Here is a 26,916-nt window from a genome sequence, read left to right on the forward strand (position 1 = left end):
CATTCTCATTGATATTTGAGAACCCCAAAAATATTTCATAATTCATAAGATGTCACAAAATCAGTTTGCATAGTTAGTACAAAAGGATCATGGCAACCGAATATAAGATTTTAATTAGCTTTGAGATCAGCAAGTTAATTGCATCATGGATGAAGAATGGTGGGAATAATCAGGAGGCCGCATTGTGCTTAGGGAGAAGAGCAAAGACGTTTAGAATCATAGAATCCCTACAGTGTGAAAGCTGGCCATTCAGCCCAACGAGGACATACCACCCACTCCTAGCAGCATCCCACCCAGGTCTACTCCCCCACTATATCCCTGTGATAGCATTTTCCATAACTAATTAAAAATTTGCCTGTACCCCATGCGCAATTTAGCACGGCCAATCCTTCTATCATCTTTGGACTGTGGGAGGAGACCGGAGCAAACCCACACAGACAGCTACCCAAGGCTAGAAAGCAACCTGGATCCCTGGCACTCTGAAGCAGCAGTGTTAGCCAGTGAACCACAATTCACGAATGGCAGTGCGGTACTTTAATAAGCCAATTTCATAAAAAAAGCAAACTGAATTGCTCATTTCCAAAGGCTTAAAATTAATCATAGAATCGTAGAATCATAGAATCCCTACAGTGTGGAAACTGGCCCTTCGGCCCAACAAATCCACACCAGCCCTCAGAGCACCCACCCAAATCCATTCACCTATAACCCACCGAATCTACACATCCCTGAACACTACGGGCGATTTAGCGTGGCCAATCCACCTAACCTGCACGTCTTTGGACTGTGGGCGGAAACCTGCACAGTTAGATCACACTGCATACATTTTTGGACTCAATATTATAAAAAGCACACAGTGCAGAAGGGAGGATTTGAATTCCTTTCTCTAGCAATATAAAAGCTGATTGAGAGAAGATCTGAGATGATCTGTATAAGACTATGTAAACCTATAACGGGTCAGAAGAAATGTACCTACTTGTCAGGAAACAAAGCGAGAGGCCATAAACACAAGTTAGTCACTGACAAATCCAGCAGGTAAGAGAAACATATTTCCCCAAAGCAAGGTTAGAATGTGGAAGTCAATACAATAAGAAGTAATTGCAGTGATATTTTAGATGCATGAAGGGGCGACTGTAAACACAAGATAGGATGGAACAGAAATACATTCTGAAATGCGCAGATATGAAAAATGTGTCCAGCTGGGCTGAAAAGCCTACCTTGTTATTATTTTAAAATCATAAATTTTAGACAAAAAATTGCAAAAATTCAAAGGCAAGGGGTGGCAAATGAATTCAATACTAATTTAGCTGCATCTACGACAGTGACATACCATTCTTCTTCATTCCACAAGGTTCATGTATGCATTTGTCACCACCAAATTAGTACCAGCAATTGTTGCATAATGGCATTTATTCCAGCCACACAAGCACTGTACCTTTAAGACAACTACATAACCTCATGACATGTTGGTTTAAAGGTGCCCACCTTGCCTTGAGTCTCTCTGTTTGTGCAATGGAGTCAGTCAGTTATGTGTAATGGACAGTAACATCAGGGTGCATAAAGCTCAGACTCTTCATGTAAGTCTGTGAGATTGTATCCGTGTGAGTAGTATTGTAAGCAAACTTCAAGATGTCTGACTTAACAAGAATTTAGATTTCATGTTATATGGTGCATGGAAAAACATATAATGAAGTAATAAAAATGTCAACATTCAGATATAGTAGGAACTGCAGATGTTGGAGAATCTGAGATAACAAGGTGAGGAGCTGGATGAACACAGCAGGCCAAGCAGCATCTCAGGAGCAGGAAGGCTGATGTTTTGGGTCTGGACCCTTCTGAAGAAATTCAGATTTCTGAAGAAGGTTCCGGACCTGAAACAACAGCTTTCCTATTCCTCTGATGCTGCTTGGCCTGCTGTATTCAAACATTCGGAACTGGATTTTCCATTTTGGGTATTTCATTCTGTGAGTTTTATGGTGCGCAGACTGTCATGGTGGGGTGAATTTTCTCAGAAAATCTTCTACTCTTCACCTATTTTATTCTGAATCTGGGCTCTATGTTGCCTTTCTTGTGTGGTAAGACAGATAAATGCTGATTGAGAGAAGGTCACCACTGCCTGGACCTTCCAGTGCTCCCCCTGCTGGTGTCACTTTTGGAAATTAGCAGGGAGGTGATGGTCTAGTGGTATTGTTGCTGGACTGTTAATCCAGAGACCCAGAAAATGTTTTGGGCACTGGGCTCGAAACCCGCCATGGCAAATGGTGGAATTTGAATATTCAATAAATATCTGGAATTAACAGTCTCATGGTGACCGCGAATCCATTGCCGATTGTTGGAAAAACCCATCTCGTTCACCAATGCCCTTTAGGGAAAGAAAGTGCCATCCATACCTGGTCTGGCCTACATGTGACTCCAGGCCCTCAGCAATGTGGTTTACTCTTAACTGTTCTCTGGGCAATTAGGGATGGATAATAAACGCTGCCTGGCTGGCAAAGCCATGGTCCAGTGATTGAATAAAGAAAAAAAACCAGCTGTACACCATTTCAGATGTTTCTCATGACTTCACCTGTGGAAATGTACCAATAATCATACCCCACTGTTTTACAAGCTGTCACCAATCTATAAATCCCAATTAGACCACTTGAAATGTTCATATCTCAGGATTGACCTACCATCCCCTTATCCTGCAACTATGTCCCTCAGCTGAAATGCTGCCGCGAGTGGAAATACTTTCCCATCAGGATGACTTAGGCAGAAGGGCCTATTTCCATGCTCTATAACTCTATCTATCCTGTCAAGCCTCCTCATACTCTGATATAGTTCAATTAAATCATTCTCAGTCTTTTAAACTCAAATGAATAATGGCCTAGATAACAAGGTGTAGAGCTGGATGAATGCAGCAGGACAAGCAGCATCAGAGGAGCAGGAAGGCTGACGTTTTGGGCCTAGACCCTTTTTCAGAAATAGGTCCCATTTCTAAAGAAGAGGCCAGATCCAAAACATCAGCTTTCCTGCTCCTCTGATGCTGCTTGGCCTGCTGTGTTCATCCAGCTCTACATCTTGTTATCTCAGATTCTCCAGCATCTGCAGTTCCTATTGTCTCTGAATAAAGGCCTAGCCAGTTTAGTTGATATTGATGAATCGGCCCCTTCATCCCAGAAGTCAGCCCAGTGAATTTCTTTGGAACTTCCTCCAGTGCCTGTGAATCTTTTTCAAATTGTTGGGCCAATACTGTATGGCACAATGGCTCAGTGGTTAGCAATGCTGACTCACAGTGCCAGGGGTTTGGATTCCAGCCTTGGGTGACTATCTGTGTGGAGTTTGCCCATTCTCCCTGAGTCTGCGTGGTTTTCCTCCCACAGTTCAAATATGTACCCATTAGGTGGATTCACCATGAAAATTTACCCATAGTGTCCATGAACGTGTAGACTAGGTGAATTAATCATGGGAAGTGGAGGGTTACTGGGATAGGGTAGGAGATGGGTCTGGGTGGGATGTTCTTCAGAGGTTTGGTGTGAATTTGATGGGCTGAATAGCCTGCTTCCATACTCTAAGAATGTTAGGAAAACCTTACACTGTGCTTCAGCACCCTGTGCAGTTGTAGCTAGACTTCCCTTTTGTTTAAACTCCAACCTCTGAGTAAAAAAGGCCAAGCTTCCATTTGTCTCTTAATTACTTTCTATGCCTCCACGCTGACTTTTTGTGTTCCATAAACATGTCACCTCTTCATCGAACTTGTTTGGAGTCTCTCGCTGTTGAAATAGTAGTCCACCTTTTGATTATTCCTACCAAAGTCCATGATCTCACACTTTCCTACTCTCTGCCAAGGTTTTGCCCATTCATTCATCTATATTCCTTTCAAATTCCTCATCACAACATGCACCCCCACTCATAATAAGAGGGAAAAGAAGAAATAAAATTACAATTGGTACGTAGGTGGCTCAGTTGAGACATAATTGAAAATAATCGTACACTTGTGGAAATATATCTTGGCTCGCACTCTTTACGAGTCTGCACCAGCGTCTTTGACACTATTGGACCTGGTTAAGTCACAACCACGGGAGAGATGAGCAGGCTGTTCAGACATTTCAAAGATAAAAAAAGTTGCATTAGCTAAACGTTGCTCATATTCCTTTCTCTGCAGATAGCCTTAGATGTCAGGGTCGCTTTTATACTTAGCTAACGATTTTATTGTTGTCAGCAGTTGTTAAGTGGTTCTTAAATCTCCTCCCTTCTTTAGTTTGGTCAGTGGCCCTTAATAAATGGATAGAACTCAGAGTTCTTTCAATCTCCACCTTCCCGTTGATTGATTGGGAAGAGAGGAGCAGGCAATCATCTACCCTCAGTCTTTCAAACACTTAATTTTGAATACAGCAAAATCATTGCGCCATTTCATATCATGAGAAGTCAAATTACTTTAATCTTTTGAACCTTATCTCTTTTTAAATTTTCCTTTACAATTGCAACTTTTTGTCAAAATGGATCATTTTGCTCAGTAATTACGGATTTAAGCTTTCTTTGTATCTGAAGCTTTGAAAGTTAATTTGGTTCCCTGATGGGTCAGCTATTAAAGTGAGAAGGAACAAATTTGCATTTCTATAGCACTTCTCATGACCTGAAGACTTCCCAAAGCTTTTCACAATGAATGAAGTAATTTTGAAATGTAATTGTTGTAGGAAATGCAGACGTTCAATTGTGCACTGCAAGATCCCACAACTAACAACGTGAGAAACTGCCAATTGATTAGTTTTTGATGATAATGGAGGAACTGGCTCGGATGTATGGAAAACTTTCCCCAGCTTTTCTCAAAATTGCCATGGGATCTTTTTCACACACCTGACAGGCCAGATTGGATTTCAGTTCTAACAAGGTGTAGAGCTGGAGGAACACAGCAGGCCAAGCAGCATCAGAGGAGCAGGAAAGCTGATGTTTCGGACCTAGACCCTTCTTCAGAATTCTATCACTGTTGAGTTTTCCCACCTGTTATTTGAACTCTGGAGTCTGTTGAGCTGGATTACCTCACTGATAATAGGAACTGCAGATGCTGAAGAATCTGAGATAGCAAGGTGTCGAGCTGGATGAACACAGCAGGCCAAGCAGTATCAGAGGAGCAGGAAAGTTGATGTTTATTTAGGGTCTAGACCGAACCTTAGACAGAAAAATTTTTTTTCTGAAGAAGGGTCTAGGCCCGAAACGTCAGCTTTCCTGCTCTTCTGATGCTGCTTGGCCTGCTGTGTTTGTCCAGCTCTACACCTTGTTATCTCAGATTCTCCAGCATCTGCAGTTCCTACTAATTTGGATTGCACTGGATATTTTATGTTAAAGACCTCCAAGAGAGCAGTGTTCACTTTAGGAATAGGTCTAAAAGTTACAATGTCCTGATCCAGTTAAGAGTCAAGGTTGCTATCACTGAGCAAAGCTGGCCAGAGATCAGACACGATAAAATATGAATGTTATAAATTCAAAATAAAACAGATATATAGAATAGATGGGAGTGAGATCACTAGAAACAGTCCACAATTTAGAAATGTACACATAGCAATATTGATGTTTACATGATTAGGGAAAGTTTGTTTATGAAGTAAAATAATGTATATCCATTATTTGTGATGTAAAATGGAGCCCACATGTATATGGGACTGTGCTCAAGTAAAATTAAAGGGAAATCATTCATTCCCCAATGTCTTTATTGGCCATTATTGCAGATCAGGCAGTTACTCCAGAGTCTGATGGTCTAACATTTGATTGTCTATCCTCTCAGCCAGAAATGTGACAAATAAATAACAGTATCATCTTCATGACTAGGCTACATTGTGAATCATGATATAATCCGAAAACAATGTATCAAATCTATGATTCCTTCCTCACTCCTTCCTCCAGAGATATTCTTGCCACATCTTGGATTGTAAGGAGGATACTTGCTGTCAGAGTAAATGAGAGCAGCTCATCTAATAAGTTCAGCTATTGAGAGTATAATTTAAGCACTGAATGGGAATTGACTTGATTTGATTTATGACTGTCACATGTACTGAGCTACAGTGAAAAGTGTTGCCTTGCATGCTTTACTGGCAGATTGTACAGTACAAGTGCATCAGGGTAACAGAACAGAGTGCAAGGTGCAGTCTTACTGCTACCGAGAAGGTGTAGCGAGAGATCAAAATTAACATTAAAGAGGCCTGTTAAAAACTCTGATAACAGTGTGGAAGAAGCTGTTCTTGAATCTTTTCATTTATGTATATAAACTTTTACACCCTCTGTACAATGGAAGAGGGTGGAAGAGAGTGTAACTGGGGTCAGAGGGGTCTTTGTTATTTCTGTTGCTTTTCCAGTGCAGTGGGAAGTATAGACAAAATCAATGGATGGGAGTGTGAGATGGACTGGGCTGTGTTCACAACTCCCGGTGGTTTCTTTTAGTCCTGCGCAGAGCCATTGCCAGACCGTGCTGTGGTGCACCTGGATAGGATGCTTTCTATGATGCATCTGTTAAAATTAGCAAGAGCCTTTATGGGCATGCTGTATTTTCTTAGCCTCCTCAGTGAGTAGAAGATGCTATGCTTTCTTGAGCACTGTGGCAACGTGGATGAACCAGGACGGGTTGTTATTGATGGAAATGTCAGAGTGCATGAAATGTGCAGGCTGCATGGCTTATGTTACCAAGTCTGAGTCGGGTAGGCCAAAATGACAACATCTTCCGAACTAATATTTATCAATATAATGCAACTATATGAATTGAATAGATAGAGTTTCTATAGTCATGCCCCTTCCCAGGAATGGAGAATTCTTCATTGTCAAGTTATCTTGTGGAATTTTGTCTTGTGTAATGGAGGAGACATTATTAGATTCATGTATTCACTTTTCTAATTGTATACACTCTGCCACTGGTATATACTTCACTTATAGCTCATGAGCTATACTATTTTCCTTCCTTATTAGACTTTCAATTTGACAGTAATGTTGGTCTACACTCCACAAAATTCTGTAAAGCTGAGGTATAGATTATCTTCTTGTGTTAGTTTTGCATGGGCTGCATTTTGTTTGATACGCCCTGTGGGATTTCCAGTTTATTACTTAGTTTTTCTTTAACATTGCTCATTGCCTTTGAGAAGGTGCAGGCAAGCTGCCTTCTTGAGCTTCTGCAACTCGGAATGTTACTAGGGGATGTTCCAGGATTTTGACCATGTGACAGTGAAAAAGTGGTGATATACTACTGAGTCCAGATGGTAAATGGCTTGAAGGGGAACTTGCAGGTGCTGGTATAATCTTGTATCTGCTACTCCTATACTTTGAGATGGAAGTGATTATTATCGCTGTCTAAGGCCCCCTGCTGAATTTCTACAGTGCATCTTGTAGATGGTACACACTGCTACTACTGAGCACAGTTGGATGAGGGAGTGGGTGTTTGTAAATGATGAAATGAGCTGTTTTGACCTGGACGGTGTCAAGCTTGTTGAATGTTGTTGGAGCTGCATCCATCCAGGGAAGTGAGGAGTATTCCAACGCACTCCTACACACTAACTTGTGCCTTACAGATGGTGGGCAGGCTTTGGGGAATCAGGAGGTGAGTTACTTGCCATAATGTTCCTAGCCTCTGACTAACTCTGATACAACTTATATGGCTAGTCTACTGCAATTTCAGTTTCATGGTAACCCCCCAGAATTTTGAAAGTGGGGTTATGGTATTGAATGTCAAGGCGTGAAGATTAGATTCTCCCTTACTGGAGGTGGTAATTACCTGGCTCTTGTGTGGTGTGAATATTACTTACCACTTGTCAGCCTAAGTCTGGATATTGTCCAGGTCTTGCTGCATTTGGGCATGGATTGCTTCAGTATCTGAGGGGTCAGAAATGCTGCTGGATTTATTGCAACCATCAGTGAACTTGCAAAATCCTAATGTTGTGATGGGGTAATGGTCATTGATGGAGCATTTGAAGATATTTGGGCTGAACAATTCCCTTCAGAGCTTGTGCAGCAATGTCCTGGAACTTGAGATGACTGACTTCCAACAACAAGTCATTTTCTTTTGAGCTGGTATGACTTCTACCAGTGGAGAGTTTGCCGCTCCTCACCCCCCACATCCCAGATTCCCATTGATCCCAGTTATACTAGGACACCTTGATGCTAAACTTGGTCAAATCGAGCCTTGATGTTCTGGTTTCTTAGGTGTAACAGAAAGTGAATGTTCCACTGAAGGAAACAATAAAACCCTACGCATGAAACAAAAAAATCCATAGTTGAACGAAAAATGTCTAAATCAGTTTGCCTCTTCATCTTCTCTGCATTGGGAAAACTGGCTCAGAAAGGTCCTCTTGTGCATGATACTGTCTAATTTATGATTATTTCAAACTATCCCGTTCAGTTGGCGAGAAATTGACTTTGTGTGATGGTAAAATTCGCATGGAGTTGGCAGTCTCTTGCACATCTTTGTTGGAAATGAAAAGCAGGGACTGAAGTACAACGGGTTGCTGGCTATCTATCATCCATTTGACACCACACACAGTCAAGATCTACTCCCCTCATGCTTAACTCCCATTGTTCGCATCAAGAGATGCGCATGTGCCCAAATATGTGCCCAAATATAAGACCAATTGTTCTTCTTTAGAATTTGATGGGAGTGTGCCAGACAAGGACAACCAGTTGACTAAAACAACAGATTTGCCTCAGTTGCTCTGTTGTAAATTCCAAAGAGAATACTTGCAACTGAAGGAGATAATAGAGTTCAGGCATTGACCTGCACAATTAGTAACTGGAACTCCTGACAGTAAATCCGCAACGAGGTGTACAAACTATGCTACAGGCATACTTAACAGACTTCACAATACATCTCTGTTCATTGATATTGGTCTTCAGTGAATCTTGCCAGGGAATTGAGATGCAGACAAGTTAACCCGAAATGACATGAAACTGCTCTTGTTCTTCTCTGAACAGCTGAAAACTGTAATCATTCAATTTCCCAAGCATACAGTTGTGACTTGTTTCTGCCCATATTTTTCCAAAGTAATAATCAATTAAACCAATGCTTCAATTTTTACATTACTATATAATGCAGCATTGTAAAGGCCATTATTATCATTGTTTCCAGTGTGCCAGCACAGCATTTGGCTGTCTGAGGAACAGAATGTTTAATAACAAAGACCTCAAACCTGGCACCAAGTTTATGGTCGACAGCATAGCAGGGTAATCTGCTTTCTGCATTTGTTGGAGACTTAGACAATGTACAGTAGGCATCAGAAATCCCTTCAGATATGGTGATACCTCCACATCTAATGACAGAAGACGTATTCCAATCTCAGTGTCCTCACCCAGGCCAAATCCCTCCAGCACTGAGACGCTGCCTATTGTCCTTAAGCTAACATTGGGCAGACTATATCATCTGTATGCCTAATAAAAGACTGTCAAAATAAGTTCTGTACTCTGACTGTTGCCATGGTAAATGGTTACTAGGAGGGCAACTGAAATGCTTCAAGGGTGCCCTCAAAGCCTCCCAGAAAAAAATGCAATAACTACTGATTCGAGGCAATCCCTTGCCCAGAACTGTCTGAACTGGAGAAGAAGCATCTGTGATGTGGCCTAACAGCTTCAGGCATGGCAAAGAGGGATGTGAAAGAGCTGGGGGAGTTGAGTTACCGATAAGGGAGAATATCACAGCTGGTCTGAGGGAAGGCAGCTTGGTGTGCTGAAGTGCCTATCCCTGTGCTGTCCTGTTCTTTGTTCTATCCCTACTGATAGGCCCAGTGGGAGCCAGAGACGGTAGTTTGGAAGCGCATGAAAACCTCCCACATGCCTCTTCAAACGTCAGCTGCTCCTGCACCTCTGGCAGGGCATGTAGATCCAGTATTGGACTGATCAGTCCCCTCATGCCTCACACTCCAGAGTGGAAGATTGTTTTACATGTTTTAATGTCCTGTTCAGCAAAACATGCTAATTCCTGTCTGGGGTAGATTCACGTATGTTCACTGCCAAAATCAGAGGTCACCTGATCCTTATTGCCTCAACCTTGTTACCTCACAGAGTGGCCATTCTCAAATGTTGATTTTAAATAAGTTGTGAAGGGTTTATTTTTCATCCATCTGCAGGTATACCGGTGTGGGTATGACAGGAGGTTGACTTTCTCATGCCTTTACCTCTTCTGCAGTTAAGGCACTGACACTTAAATCCTGTTTGTCCTCCAAGCTAATCGAGTTCTGCGATGAATGGCTTATCAGATGACAAATTGTTGAAAGTCTCATCAAGCATATTTCAGCTTCATAGACTCTGGTGACTAGTGCTCTGAACCTGTCTCAGTCCCTCATATTTCTGTCTGGTACAATGCACATTTAAGATCTGCTTTCTTTTCCTGAAATGATTGAATCCTCATTAATTCCACATATGTAGTGTATACTCTGACATCTTGGCAGATGGCCATTGTTTACTTGCGAGCCTTGAGAGAAGGTGTTGACAATTATTTAACCTCAAGAAGCATCATGAGTAAATCCACTTGTGCTGTTTCGCATTGTTTAAACTCACTTTCAATCAGCATTTAATGAGTAGGATCAATTGGTCACATTCTATACCAGAACTGCTTAGTCGGCCTCTAAAACCCAAGTAGGAAATTAGAGAACTCAGCACACTGTAAGGCTGAGATAATAGGAACTGCAGATGTTGGAGAATCCAAGATAACAGTGTGAAGCTGGATGAACACAGCAGCCCAAGCAGCATCTTAGGAGCACAAAAGCTTATGTTTCGGGCTGAGACCCTTCATCAGAAAAGGGGGGTGGGGAGAGGGAACTGGAATAAATAGGGAGAGAGGGGGAGGTGGACTGAAGATGGATAAAGGAGAAGATAGGTGGAGAGGAGTGTATAGGTGGGTAGGTAGGGAGGGGATAGGTCAGTCCAGGGAGGATGGACAGGTCAAGGAGGTGGGGTGAGGTTAGTAGGTGGGAAATTGAGGTGCAGCTTGAGGTGGGAGGAAGGGATAGGTGAGAGGAAGAACAGGTTGGGGAGGCGGGGACGAGCTGGGTTGGTTTGGGGATTCAGTGGGGGAAGGGGAGATTTTGAAGCTTTTGAAGTCCACATTGATACCATTGGGCTGCAGGGTTCCCAAGCGGAATATGAGTTGCTGTTCCTGCAACCTTCGGGTGGCATCATTGCAGCACTGCAGGAGGCCCATGATGGACATGTCGTCTAAGGAATGGGAGGGGGAGTTGAAATGGTTCGCAACTGGGAGGTGCAGTTGTTTATTGTGAACCGACCGGAGGTGTTCTGCAAAGCAGTCCCCAAGCCTCCGCTTGGTTTCCCCGATGTAGAGGAAGCCACAACGGGTACAGTGGAAACAGTATACCACATTGGCAGATGTGCAGGTGAACATCTGCTTGATATGGAAAGTCATCTTGGGACATGGGATGGGGGTGAGGGAGGAGGTGTGGGGGCAAGTGTAGCACTTCCTGCGGTTGCAGGGGAAGGTGCCGGGTGTGGTGGAGTTGGAAGGGAGTGAGGAGCGAACAAGGGAATCACGGAGAGAGTGGTCTGTCCGGAAAGCAGACAAGGGTGGGGATGGAAAAATGTCTTGGGTGGTGGGGTCGGATTGTAGATGGCGGAAGTGTCGGAGGATGATGCGTTGTATCCGGAGGTTGGTCGGGTGGTATGTGAGGACGAGGGGGATTCTCTTTGGGCGGTTATTGCAGGGGCAGGGTGTGAGGGATGTGTTGTGGGAAATGCGGGAGACACGGTCAAGGCTGTTCTCGACCACTGTCGGGTGGAAGTTGTGGTCCTTGGAATGCCTCATCCTGGGAACAGATGCGGTGGAGGTGAAGGAATTGGGAAGCCACCTGGAATACACCTCCACCCACCAACCCTCCTGCAAAAATTTCATTCCCTATTCCCAATTCCTTCGCCTCTGCCACATCTGCTCCTAGGATGAGGCATTCCACTCCTGCACATCCCAGATATCCTTGTTCTTCAAGGGCTGCAACTTCCCCCTCGCAGTGGTCGAGAACGCCCCTGGCCGTGTCTCCCGCATTTCCTGCAACACATTCCTCACACCCTGCCCCTGCAATAACCGCCCAAAGAGAATCCCCCTAGTCCTCACATACCACCCCACCAACCTCTGGATACAATGCATCATCCTCCAACACTTCCGCCATCTACAATCCGATACCACCACCCAAGACATTTTTCCATCCCCACCCTTGTCTGCCTTCTGGAGACACCACTCTCTCCGGGACCCCCTTGTCCGCTCCACACTCCCCTCCAACCCCACCACACCGGGCACCTTCCCCTGCAACCGCAGGAAGAGCTACACTTGCCCCCACACCTCCTCCCTCACCCCCATCCCAGGCCCCAAGATGACTTTCCATATCAGCAGATGTTCACCTGCACATCTGCCAATGTGGTATATTATATCAATTGTACCAGGTGTGACTTCCTCTACATTGGGGAAACCAAGCAGAGGCTTGGGGACTGCTTTGCAGAACACCTCCACTCGGTTCACAATAAATAACTGCACCTCCCAGTTGCGAACCATTTCAATTCCCCCTCCCATTCCTTAGACGACATGTCCATCCTGGGCCTCCTGCAGTGCCACAATGATGCCACCCAAAGGTTGCAGGAACAGCAACTCATATTCCGCTTGGGAACCCTGCAGCCCAATGGTATCAATGTGGACTTCACAAGCTTCAAAATCTCCCCTTCCCCCACTGCATCCCCAAACCAACCTAGCTCGTCCCCACCTCCCTAACCTGTTCTTCCCCTCACCTATCCCCTCCTCCCACCTCAAGCCGCACCTCCATTTCCTACCTACTAACCTCATCCCGCCTCCTTGATCTGTCCGCCCTCCCCGGACTGACCTATCCCCTCCCTACCTGCCCACCTATACTCCCCTCTCCACCTATCTTCTCCTCTATTAATCTTCGGTCTGTCTCCCCCTCTCTCCCTATTTATTTCAGATCCCTCTCCCCATCCCGCTGTCTGATGAAGTGTCTAGGCCCGAAACGTCAGCTTTTGTGCTCCTAAGATGCTGCTTGGCCTGCTGTGTTCATCCAGCTCCACACGTTGTTACACTGTAGGGTTGATCCCTGTTCTCAGTTGCTGAACAAATAAGTTCACCTAGCCACAGGAGAAACCCCAGTCTTCAGCTTTGTCCTGAGAGAGTCAAAATGGAATTCTGAATAAACATGTATAAAATGTTTATGCCTCATAAGTGTTAGATAATGACTTTGCCCAAAAATTGAGAATCCAAGCACCTCTCCATGTCATGCAATGACATTGCCATTGTCAAATCCATCCAACCATCAACGCCCTGAGAATTTTATTGCCCAAAACCAGAACTGGATTAGTCATGTCAATAAATCTACTCGAAGCTCAGGTCAGAGCTAAGAATTCTGCACTGAGTAACTCATCTCATTTTTCCCCTGTGCATGTTTACTATTGGGGAAAAGAAGCATAGACTGGGCGACCACTTCTCAGGACATCTGCGTTCACAAAAAAAGACCCTGAACTGCCTGTTGCCTGCCACTTCAACGTACCGTCCTGCTCCCTAGCCAATACTTCTATCTCTGGCTTGCGGCAACATTCCAGTGAAGCCCAACGCAAGCTGGAGGAGCAACACCTCATTTTCCTCTTGGGGTCCCCACAGCCCTCCGGACTCGATATTGAGTTCAAGTCCAGTTTAGATCTTGGAGTTCTGCAGCGAGTCACTCACCTCACTTATCCCCTGTGCATGTTTACCATGCCCGAGTCTCTGTAGTCAGGCATGTCGCAGAATACTCACTACTTGCCTGGATAGGTGCAGCTCCAGTAACACTCAAGAAGCCAAACAATATCAAGGACAAAGCTTGCCTGCTCGTCCATTCACCATCTTCAACATTTACTCCCTTCAGCACCAACACAGTGGCGGCAATGTGTAGCATCTTCAATACACACTGCTGTAACGCACCAAGGCTCCTCTCTCAGCACCTTCCAAACCAAAAATCTCTATCACTGAGAGGACATGGGCAGCAGATGTATGGGAACACCGTGACCTGAAGCTTCCATTCCAAGTTATCCCATGGATCCATCCTGACCTGGAAATATCAAATAGCAATTTTTTGTCACGTGCATTTTTACCAATAAAAAACTGAGAAGTTTTATATGTTGCCATACCACAGTGCTTAAATTAATGATAGAAGTCAAAAGTAAGAATAAAATAAATAAAAGGTTCATCAAAGTTCGATTAACAGCTCCTGGGTTTGGGGTTATGCTGGAACTGCCACGCAGAGCCAGGCTGAGACCACTCCACCGCACTGGCACCAGACCTCCATACTGACCTCCAGAAGCCATCTCCAAAGCAAGGACAGGACCTCCACACCGAAATGAGGCATCCACACCATGACTAAACATTCACACTGGGCTGCCAGAATACCCAGAAGCCACCGAAGAAGACCTCCATGATGTGACGAGACCTCCAAGCCAGTGCATGGACCCCACTCCAGACTGAGACCATTCCTCCTGGACAACTGCTGCACAGGGAGACCATCCCCAACAGGTACCAGGCCAGTGCTGCCAGTCCAGGCTACTGGAAACCACCTCATCACTGGACCCGGGCCAGGAGAAAATGCCTTCCACCAAAATCATTTAAAAATGGTAGAGTCCAAAATAGCTGGAAACAGTGAAAGAAAGCACAGAAAGAAGAAAAGGTAAATTGGACAGAGTAGATGAGCTCCAGCCTCCTGGGCCAAGGAGCCCATACTTTGCATTGCTACTGTGCCACCATCTTGAGAAAAAAGAACATTGCCATTGCTTTATCATCATTGGGTCAGAATCCTGGAACTCTCTTCCGAACGGCATTGTGGGTGCACCTGCACCTTCAGGTCTGCAGCAGTTTAAGAATGCACCGCCTGTCTTCTCCAGGGCAATTAGGGATGGGTAATAAATATGTCCTGCGAAGTGGTCACCCAGTCTGTGCTTCTTTTCCCCGGCAATACCCACATCCCATGTATGAATAAAACTAAATAATTCTGACACTGAGATGAAATGCTAATGGTGATGAGGGACCATGTCTGAACTCTCAGCTGGATGCAATAAATTCTATCATTCTGCTCAAACAAGGCTGACATGTTCCTGGCATCCTGACCACATTTATCCCTGAACCAACACTACCAAAATAAATGATTTGGCGGTTACCCTCATTGCTGATTGTGGGATCTTGCTGTGTGCAAAGCAATTGATGTAATTCCCTGCAGTGCACGTTTTACATATGTAATTGGTTGTGAAGAAATTTAGCACATCCTGAGTTTGTGTTAGGTGCAGAACAAACGTAATTTCTATCTGATTTCTTTACAAAATACAGTTAAGGACATCAGATACAGAATGAAACTAATTAAAAATACAATTGAGTGGACAAATAAGCATTATGATCAATCTATTTTATTCGGGCAACAAAGTATTCCACATAAGTCTATGCAATGGACTTTATTACTGGCAGTCTCTTCAGAGACCCATATATTATTCATCTGTTTATTTATTAATGCATGGTATTCATTAAGAGAACATTGATACAGAGAGATAATGGGAACTGCAGATGCTGGTGATTCCAAGATGATAAAATGTGAGGCTGGATGAACACAGCAGGCCAAGCAGCATCTCAGGAGCACAAAAGCTGACGTTTCGGGCCTAGACCCTTCATCAGAGAGGGGGATGGGGGGAGGGAACTGGAATAAATAGGGAGAGAGGGGGAGGCGGACCGAAGATGGAGAGTAAAGAAGATAGGTGGAGAGAGTGTAGGTGGGGAGGTAGGGAGGGGATAGGTCAGTCCAGGGAAGACGGACAGGTCAAGGAGGTGGGATGAGGTTAGTAGGTAGCTGGGGGTGCGGCTTGGGGTGGGAGGAAGGGATGGGTGAGAGGAAGAACCGGTTAGGGAGGCAGAGACAGGTTGGACTGGTTTTGGGATGCAGTGGGTGGGGGGGAAGAGCTGGGCTGGTTGTGTGGTGCAGTGGGGGGAGGGGATGAACTGGGCTGGTTTAGGGATGCAGAAGGGGAAGGGGAGATTTTGAAACTGGTGAAGTCCACATTGATACCATATGGCTGCAGGGTTCCCAGGCGGAATATGAGTTGCTGTTCCTGCAAACTTCGGGTGGCATCATTGTGGCAGTGCAGGAGGCCCATGATGGACATGTCATCAAGAGAATGGGAGGGGGAGTGGAAATGGTTTGCGACTGGGAGGTGCAGTTGTTTGTTGCGAACTGAGCGGAGGTGTTCTGCAAAGCGATCCCCAAGCCTCCGCTTGGTTTCCCCAATGTAGAGGAAGCCGCACCGGGTACAGTGGATGCAGTATACCACATTGGCAGATGTGCAGGTGAACCTCTGCTTAATGTGGAATGTCATCTTGGGGCCTGGGATGGGGGTGAGGGAGGAGGTGTGGGGACAAGTGTAGCATTTCCAGCGGTTGCAGGGGAAGGTGCCGGGTGTGGTGGGGTTGGAGGGCAGTGTGGAGCGAACAAGGGAGTCACGGAGAGAGTGGTCTCTCCGGAAAGCAGACAGGGGAGGGGATGGAAAAATTTCTTGGGTGGTGGGGTCGGATTGTAAATGGCGGAAGTGTCGGAGGATAATGCGTTGTATCCGGAGGTTGGTAGGGTGGTGTGTGAGAACGAGGGGGATCCTCTTGGGGCGGTTGTGGCGGGGGCGGGATGTGAGGGATGTGTCGCGGGAAATGCGGGAGACGCGGTCAAGGGCGTTCTCGATCACCGTGGGGGGAAAGTTGCGGTCCTTAAAGAACTTGGACATCTGGGATGTGCGGGAGTGGAATGTCTTATCGTGGGAGCAGATGCGGCGGAGGCGGAGGAATTGGGAATAGGGGATGGAATTTTTGCAGGAGGGTGGGTGGGAGGAGGTGTATTCTAGGTAGCTGTGGGAGTCGGTGGGCTTGAAATGGACATCAGTTACAAGCTGGTTGCCTGAGATGGAGACTGAGAGGTCCAGGAAGGTGAGGGATGTGCTGGAGATGGCCCAGGTGAACTGAAGGTTGGGGTGGAAGGTGTTAGTGAAGTGGATGAACTGTTCGAGCTCCTCTGGGGAGCAAGAGGCGGCGCCGATACAGTCATCAATGTACCGGAGGAAGAGGTGGGGTTTGGGGCCTGTGTAGGTGCGGAAGAGGGACTGTTCCACGTAACCTACAAAGAGGCAGGCATAGCTGGGGCCCATGCGGGTGCCCATGACCACCCCCTTAGTCTGTAGGAAGTGGGAGGAGTCAAAAGAGAAGTTGTTGAGTGTGAGGACGAGTTCAGCTAGGCGGATGAGAGTGTCGGTGGAGGGGGACTGGTCGGGCCTGCGGGACAGGAAGAAGCGGAGGACCTTGAGGCCATCTCCATGCGGAATGCAGGTGTACAGGGACTGGACGTCCATGGTGAATATGAGGTGTTGGGGGCCAGGGAATTGGAAGTCCTGGAGGAGGTGGAGGGCGTGGGTGGTGTCACGGACGTAGGTGGGGAGTTCCTGGACCAAAGGGGAGAAAATGGAGTCCAGATAGGTGGAGATGAGTTCGGTGGGGCAGGAGCAGGCTGAGACGATGGGTCGACCAGGGCAGGCAGGTTTGTGGATTTTGGGAAGGAGATAGAAACGGGCCGTGCGGGGTTGGTTTCTTGGGTGTGGGGTCAAGATCGAGGAGGCGGTAGGAGGTGGTGTCGGAGAGTTGGCGTCTGGCCTCGGCGATGTAGAGGTCAGTGCGCCATACTACCACTTTCTCGGGTGTGGGGTCATGATCGAGGAGGCGGTAGGAGGTGGTGTGATCGAGGAGGCGGTAGGAGGTGGTGTGATCGAGGAGGCGGTATTGATACAGAGAGATTGTGTTTTGATTCCAGTGGAAGCAGTCAGCATGCCTTAGGTTGGAGATAGTTTGCAGCTTTAAGTAAAAGAATAAAAGAGAAAGACATTTGTTTTGGGTTGGGTGAGGCTGCAAAGGCAACAACTGGACTGAATCCTCTCTGATATTTTCCATATTAGCTCTGCATTTGGCAAAATGAAGCAATCCATTGGTCTTTGTTGTTCATGAAAGTCAAGGAAGAACAAGACTAGGGTTGGCTTTGAAGCTGACTACAATCGATTAGATTGCTTACAGCCTTGAACACAAACAGAAATTGCTGGAAAAGCTCAGCAGGTCTGACAGCGTCTGTGAAGAAAATATCAGAGTTAACGTTTTGGGTCCGGTGACCCTTCCTCAAGACTGATGGTAGCTCAGGAAATGTTGGCTCATATACAAAAAATAGGGTGGGGGATGAGGTAGGGCGTAAACCATAGGATAAAGGATAGAATCTGAAGAGAGACAAGAGCGGTTGGATAGACAAAGGAGTTGATAATGATCGGGCTAGGAGGGTGACTGTTGGTGACTAACAATCGGTAGTGCGTAATGACAGGCTATGTGATAACAAGGCCTGCCGTGTGGGATAGAGGCCTGGCGCCTGGAACATGGGAGAGTTTAGGCCCGAAAATTATTGAACTCAATATTGAGTCCAAAGGGCTGCAATGTTCCCAAACAGCTCTTCCAGCTTGTGTCAAGCTTCACGGGAACACTGCAGCAAGCCAGACACAGAGATGTTGGCCAGGGAGCAAGGTGGTGCATTGAAGTGGCAGGCAACAGGTAGTTAGGGTCTCTTTTGTGAGCAGGACATAGATGTTCTGCGAAGCAGTCATCCAGTCTATGCTTCATTTCCCCAATGTAGAGGGAGACCACATTGTGAGTGGTGAATGTAGTAGACTAGATTCTGGGAAGTGCAGGGTAAGTGCTGCTTCACCAGAGGGAATGGTCCCTGCAGAAGGGGGACAAGGGAGGAGAGGGGAATATGCATCTGGTGGTGGCATCTCCTGGAGCAAAGATCTGAACCAACCCACCACCAACCTCCTCCTCTTGGCTGATTTTGTCTTCACCCTTGACAACTTCTCTTTTAGCTCCTCTCATTTTCTTCAGGTCAGAGGGGTTGCCATGGGTACCCACATGGGCCCTTGTTATGCCTGTCTCTTTGTGGGGTACATGGAACATTCTAGCCTCCACCCATAACTCTTTGTCTGATATGTTGATGATATCACTGGTGCTGCTTCCTTCTCTCATCCAGAATTGGTAAAGTTCATTGATATTTTGCTGCCAATTTCCACCCTGCCTTCATTTTCACCTGGTCCATCTCTGACTCCTCCCTTCCAAACCTCGACATATGTTTCTATTTCTCGGGATAGACCAGCCACTAATATTCACTATAAATCCATTAACTTCCACAGCAACCTGGACTATACTTACTTGCACCCTGCTTCCTGTAAAGACTCCACCCCATTCTCAGTTTCTCCATCTCTGTTGTATATGTTTACATGAGACCAACTTTGACAAGGGAGCTTCTGCAACGTCCACCTTCTTCCTCAACCGAGGATTCCCCAGCTCCATTGTTGACAGGACCCTCAACCAGGTCCGCCCCATCTCCCACACTTCCGCCCTCACCTCTTCTCTTCCCTCCAACAACAGTGATAGTGTTCCGCTTGTCCTTACCTACCATTCCACCAGCATCTACATCCAGAAGATCATCAAACACCATTTCCACCACTACCAACAAAACGCCAGACACATATTCCCTTCCTCTCCCTTGTCCGCCTTCCATAGGGACTGTTCCCTCAGGGATACCCTGGTCCACACTTCCTTCACTCTCAACGCACACCCCCACAGCCCCACAACACCTTCCCCTGCAACCAACGAAGGTGCTACACATGCCCATTTACCTCCTCCCTCCCCAGTGTCCAAGGGCCCAAACATTCCTTCCAGGTGAAGCAACACTTCACCTGCACTTCCCAGAATTGAGTCCACTGTATTCACTGCTCACAATGTGGTCCCCTCTACATTGGGGAAACAAAATGTAGACTGGGTGACCTTTTTGCAGAACATCTGCATTCTACCTGCAAAGTGTTTGGCACTGCTGCCTCACAGCACCAGGTACTGGGGTTCAATTCCAGCCTTAGGTGACAGCCAGTAGGGAAGTTGCGCGCTCTCCATGTCCCAATGTGAGTTTGCTCTGGTTTCCTCCCACCGTGCAAAGAGGTGAATCGGTCATACAAAATTACCCATAGCATCGAGGGAACCCAGGGATGTGTAGTCTTGGCGAGTTAGCCACGGGCAATACATGATGGGTGGGGTGGGGAAGTGATTTTTGGAGGGTCAGTGTGTACTCAATGGGACAAATGGCCTGTTCCCACACAGTAGTGACTATCTGTTTAAAGCCCAGATGCACACTATTGCATTGACTTCAAGCCAGGACTGTTGAACTATGGGGCTCCACTGTTATAGCTCAGAAAGCAAAGCCTATTTTTTGGGTAGCGACCTGGAGGTGCCACTGGATGAAGTGGTACAGGGGACGAGTGTATTTTATCCACCTGACAGCCACACCTTTCCAGGCCAAACCAGCTTCAACTCAATTCAATGCAGTGCACCAACTGAAATGGGCTGCCCGGCACTGCAGGAAAATGGTCAATGTACTTGGAGCTCCTCAAGCAAATGTGCCACATCTTCTGATGCTATCTGATACTTCTGATACTATGTTCCTACTACCTCTGTGCCACATCTTCTCGCTTGTTCCTACAAGGAGGAAATTCTAACATGAGATGGGAAAGAGCAGGACCTCCTGTGTAGAGGCTGATGGAGAGTAGCACCTGACAGCCCTAGGCAGACCAAGACAGTCCACTATTTTGGCTGTGCTTTGGAAACTTTGACCAGTTTATGTTTTAAAAACACTTCACTCGAGAGCTGAAGTGGACAAAGGGACACAGAATTCGTTTCATGGTTCAACTCGTCTTTATTAACCAAATATTCCTAATTAAAAACACCATGAGCTTTTCCCAAGTTCCCACAATATCTCACTCTATCCATCTGAGAAAAATATAATACCCACAATAATCCATGTGTTTGGGCTGGAACATTCTTTCTCTCCAACTCACAGGTCAGGGTGAATATTCTCCTGGGTCTTCCTGGGTTGTCACATGGTGGTCAACCACAAGTCCTGTTGTGTGTCTTTGCTGAGGGGGTTGCTCCCTGGTGTCTGTTTCCATCCCGCGCCCAGGCTTCCAGAAATTTCTGTGGCATTTGGCCAATGAGGTCATGAGCAGGGTTAAAAGCATCCATTATGATCATGCCAACTGTTTACTGTTGTTATGCTGGAGAGGTACAAAGTGCATGTCCTCAGGCACTGGCTAGAAGTCAGGGTTGGTTATCACTGCAGCCTCACAACACCAGGGACCCGGGTTCAATTCCAGCCTCGGGCAACTGTCTGAGCGGAGTTTGCACATTCTTCCCGTGTCTGCGTGGGTTTCCTCCCACAGTCAAAAGATGTGCAGTTTAGGTGGGTTGGCCATGCTAAATTGCCTGTGATGTGTAGATTAGGTGGGATAATAGGAGATGGGTCTGGATGGGTTGCTCTGAGGGTCAGTGTGGACTTGTTGGGCCAAAGTGCCTGTTTCAACAACATCGGCATTCTGTGACTCAAAGTGCCAGAAAGTTTGATCAATATTTCTCCAGTACACAAGCCTTAGGCTACTTGTAACTTGGTTCCCCTGGACCAACTTTGACCTTGGAGTCCACTGTTCTCTGCAGCTGTCAGCTGCTGTTTAATTAATATTTGGACAAGTTTCTGTCAGGCCAAATTTCTCCAGCAGTGGGTCAATTCAAAACATCCAATTTTAGGTCCGTGCTCACTTGACTACACATGGTGTTGGCCATTCAGAGTTTTGCCAATAAGCACAGACATGTTCAGGAACAACAGGAAGGCTTATCTGTGGCAGTCGGTGAGTGGGATCTTAGTTCAGGACAAAAAAAACTGCAGATGCTGGAATCCAACATAGTCAAACAGGAGGCTGGAAGCAAGCCAGGCAGCATCTGGAGGAAAGGAGAAGTCAACGTTTCAGATTTTCTCCTTCTTTACGATTGGATGTAAGGGTAGGGCGAGCTGCAGATAAAGAGGTGGGGAGTGGTGGAGGTGGAATGGGTGGTGATAGGTGATCCTTGGTGGTAGTTACGATCTGATTGTTCGATGGGAGGGATAAATCGGGTTGGTGGCGGGAAGGGATGGTCAGAAGGTTGAATGGAATGGAGTAGGTGGGGCTGGAAGAGAGGGGTGGGGAACGGGTGGCAAGGTTATTTGAAATTTGAAAACTCAATGTTGAAATTGGAGTTGATAGATTGAGATCTCTAACCAATGTTATCAGTCCAATGCTGGCTCTAGCATAGGTGTGTCTGGCTACCTTCAGTGAGAGTTTAGAAATGGCCATGGAGACCCAGGCCAGACAGACTCAGAGCCTGTCAATATACATACAGACCCCCTGTGGTGCTCTGTGTCAATAACAAGATGAGAGGGAGACAAGGGGGCTTGAACCACCCCCAGATACCATTCCTTGATTAAGGTGATCCCAAAAAATGGTATGATGCCAGAAATGTTTACCCCAACACAAAGATGACAGTTGCAAGGAAATTTCTTCAGGAGTGTGCTTTTCTCTCATGGCCCGTATCCCATTAGCAAGTCAATCTTTGTTACCCATGGACTCTGGTTCTGCTTCTTCACAGCCAGCTCTGAAAGTGAACAGATACCTTCTGATACTCCTATTTGTATCTGTCAGCCAGGGTTCCCTGATTGGGGCTGTTAATCTGGTCCAATCAGGAAACTCATATTCCATGAGGTGTACCTGCCTGACATCATTACAGTCACTACACAAAGAACAATGTGTGTGAGAAACTGACTTCAGGAGACTCCAGTCACCACCCATTGTCTATGACGTCCTACGCTCCATCTCTCACTGTCACCATTCCCTCAGTGGCCAGTGCAATGAAGCCCACCTCTGGACCTGAGTTTGTGGCTTTCCCTAGGACTGCATGGATAAGACTTTTTATCAGTATAGAGTTAATCAGTAGGACTGACCACTGCCCACCCCTCTCCAAAACTAACTTAATATTACAGACCTAACTGAACATGGACTAGATTCTGGACTGATCTCCATGTCATCCTGAATGATCTACTTGTAATTCCTGACTGGTGGCACTTGACCTGCAGGACTGAGTGTGCCTGAATCCCTGGACTGCAAGCACACAGATCCCCAGAGCTGATAGAACCAAGTGCCTATCTGATTTGGCTAAGAGCCTGGGCTGGAATTAGACAAACTTCTTGACTGACCATAGTCCTCCTTGACTCGGTTAAAGACTGCTCCCCTTTGACCTTCATGCTTGGCCATTTTCTTGAAGTGCATCATTGTGTCTGACATTGATGTAGCCACACAGCAACATGCCTACCCTCTAGACTGTTCAATTCTCCCCAACACGGCAAGCTTCCTGCCTCCACCCTTAACAGCAAAGCAAGCCACAGATGTTGACAACCTATAACTGAGCAATGGAGACCCAGTGTGCTACAAAGCAACGTGAGCCACTGGATGCTGGGCAGTTGGTAATTCAGTGCTGAAGTCAGTCAGCGTACATTAAAAATGCAATGTGAAGTAGATGGCAGCCTCCAAATAAGTGCAAAGTTAAATGAGGCTTAAGAAAACAAGCCAAGAGCAATAAATTGCATCCTGTGTTCCCCTGAATGCATGGTTTTGCAGAGGTTTGCAGAAGTGATAGGTGGCCCAGGGCACCAAAGTGGAGTGGTGAAGGCCTGAAGTGGTGGCTGTAATGGCCATGCTGCTGAGGTGAGGCTGCAGGTTTGCTGATGCTAACAGGTGTGGATGTGGAGTTAAGGAGCACGGGGCCTATGAAGCATGTAGGGACATTGTGCTGTAGGCACAGTCAGATGATGACGGGATCAACAACTGGTGAGCTGCAGCTATCAGGCACCCAGCCTGATTCTCATGTCAGGAGCAGGCTCCAACCAGTTTCTCAGGGAAGACGAGAATTGGAAATAACTTCTAAATAAGGCAAGTTGGGTATTAAGAAGATCAAATACACAAAGATAAGGTGGCCACCGCTATGTAGTGAAATTCTGAAGTTGCCACAATGGCTCGAGAAGATCGTAAATATTGTATCTTGATACTGAGACTCTAACCTATTTTATTCGCATTTTTCCCACCTTTCTTAACATGACTCATGATAGACTGGGGCGAGAAATTTCCACCGTTACTATATCATCTATGTTCATTTTTCCAGTAGAATATTAAGGATGTGCTGCAATGGTGGAAGTGTTCTGTTTCGATACAATATTGGGGTGAGGTACTATACACCAGCTCAGATGCACATAAAAGATCTCTTAGCACTACTTCAAAGGAGAGTTGTTCAGAAGTAGTTCTTGCCAAAATCCTGACCAATAGTTATCCCTCAAAAATCAATTAATCGTGATCAACTGCTGTTAGTGAGAACCTGCTGCCTGCAAATTAGAATCATGGAACCCCCACAGTGTACCATTCAGCATGCCAAGTCTATATCAACCTTCTAAACAGCATCCCATCCAGGCCAACTCCCTGTAAACCTGCATTTCCTGTGGTTAACCCCTGCTAGCCCGCAAACCCCGGATGCTGTGGGCAATTTGGCATGGCCAATCACCTAACCTGGAGCACCCAGAGGAAAACCCACGCAGAGAATGTGCAAACTCCACACAGCTCATCACCCACGGCTGGGAGCGAACCCAGGTCCCTGGCGCTGAGAGGCTGCAGTGCCAACCACTGAGCCACTGTGCCACCCTGCTGGACATTTAGGCTGCTGTAAACTTCAAATATCCTTATTCGGCTGTAAAGTGCTTTTGAGGTGTGGAGAAGTCATGACAGGACCTATATCAGAGCAAGTTCATTTTCCCTTCTGTACCATAAAGGAATTCCAATGTTGAACTTATTGCTAATGTTAGTCCTATCAGTTGTTATCATGAGGTGATCACTTTTTTTCATTGTTTTGTTCTGCAAGTTTAAATTTATTCATTTGGGGAATGTCAGCTTTGCTAAAAAGCTAACACTTACTGCTGCATCCTAAAGAGAACTCACTGTTGCCATAACGCAGAGTGTTTGTTTAGGGCGATGAACAGGGTGCTATTCAATTGGGTTACTTTATCCAGGATGGTATTGAGATTCTTGAGTCTTGTTCGACCCACACCCATTGAGGTAAGTGAAGAGTGTTTGACCAATGCCTTGACCTGTGCCATTAGATGATGGATGGCCTTTGGGGAGGTAGGTGATGAGTTATTTATCAAAGAATTCCTAGCCTCTGACTTGGTTGAATCAACATAATACCTGAGTGCCAATATTGGGAAAATAAAGACTTAATGAAGAAATGGAGACCACATCACATACCAAGTAATAGTTCCATCTGAGTATCAAAATGAAAGTTTGCAAATGGCTTAAGATATTCCAATGGCTGATCACTTCAGTATCAGTAAAACGTACCCTGAAATATTAAGAGATAGTAAGAACCACAGATAACAGTGTGGACCTGGAGGAACACAGCAGGCCAGGCAGCATCAGAGGAGTAGGAAAGTTGATGTTTCAGATCAGGAATCTTCATCAGGAATGAGGCTCCATGGAATCCTGACCTGAAACGTCAACTTTATCCCTAAATATTAAATGTTTTTTATTCACCAGGATTACATAAAGATGCAGTGACATTTTACCAGACATGCCAAACATGTCAGATAATGGAAAAACACCAACCCTCAATTAAGCATATAATCTGTTGTAACTTTCTGTATCATGAATATTCCAATTTTTACATTGCTGGCTTATGGTGTTCTTTTCTGAGGTCTCTCTGTTCTAACATTCCTTTAACACTGCATCGTTTCTTTTATATTATCTCTCATCATTCAATTTGTTAACATACATTTTTCACAGTTCTGTGCCTTAACTTTCATCATTATGTGCCTGCCTATTTCATTAGTCAGTGAGTGTCCTTCCTTTGTCTGTTATAGAATCATAGAATCATTGTGATCTACAGCTCATAAAAAGGCTTTCTGGAACATTACATCTGCTCTGGTCAAAAACAGGGTTGAACTATTCTATTCCCATTTTCCAACACTGGCTCCCCGCCTTGTTTGTTTTGGTATTGCAAGTGCAAATCTAAATAATTCTGAAATGTAATGAAGATTTCTCCCTCTAACATCCTTTCATGGAGTGAGTTCTACATTAACACCACTCTCTGGGAGAAAGATTATTTCCTGACATCTGCTGTAACTCTTCTGCCGCTTACCTTAAACCTATGCCCCCGGTTGTTGATCCCTCTATCAAGGGAAAAAGTTTCTTCCTGTTAACCCTATATATGATCCCTCATAATTTTATACACCTCATCATGTCCCCTCTTGATCTCCTCTGCTCTAAGGAGAACAGCCCCAGTCTGTCGAATCTCTCTTCATCACCATGGTAACATTCTGGGAAATCTTCTCTGCGCTCTCTCCAGCGTTATCACAGGTCCCCTGTAATGTGGATTCCTGAACTGTGCTCAATTATCTAACTGTGTGGGCTAACCAATGTTTATACAGTTTCAGCATAACTTCCTTGCACTTAAACTTCATGTATCAACTAATAAAGGCAAGCATATATACTGTATGCCTTCTTAACCACTTTCTCCATCTATCCTGATACGTTAAGAGACCTGTGTACATGCACAATGCTTTCCAGGGACCTACCATTTATCATGTACAAGGACAAATGTTTATTCTCACATTTATTTTGCCACTGATGAGCCCATCTGACCAGCCTGGCTATTTGTCCTGAAGTCAAAGGGTATATTCCTCACCATTGAGCACCCCACCAATGTTTTTTTATTGTCTGTGACCTTGCTGAACAACCCTCCTACATTCACATCTAAATCATTGATATGAACCACAAACAGCAAGGGCCCCAACACTAACCCCTTTGGGATCGCACTGGGACAGGCTTCCAGTCGGAAAAACTTCCTCAACCACCATCCTCTGCTTCCTCCCACTCAGCTAATTGTGGATCTAATTTGCCAAATTTCCTGGATCCCGGGGGCTTTTACCTTTGCTCTCAGTC

Source organism: Stegostoma tigrinum, chromosome 24, assembly GCF_030684315.1.
Source record: "Stegostoma tigrinum isolate sSteTig4 chromosome 24, sSteTig4.hap1, whole genome shotgun sequence".
Taxonomy (NCBI): Eukaryota; Metazoa; Chordata; class Chondrichthyes; order Orectolobiformes; family Stegostomatidae; genus Stegostoma; species Stegostoma tigrinum.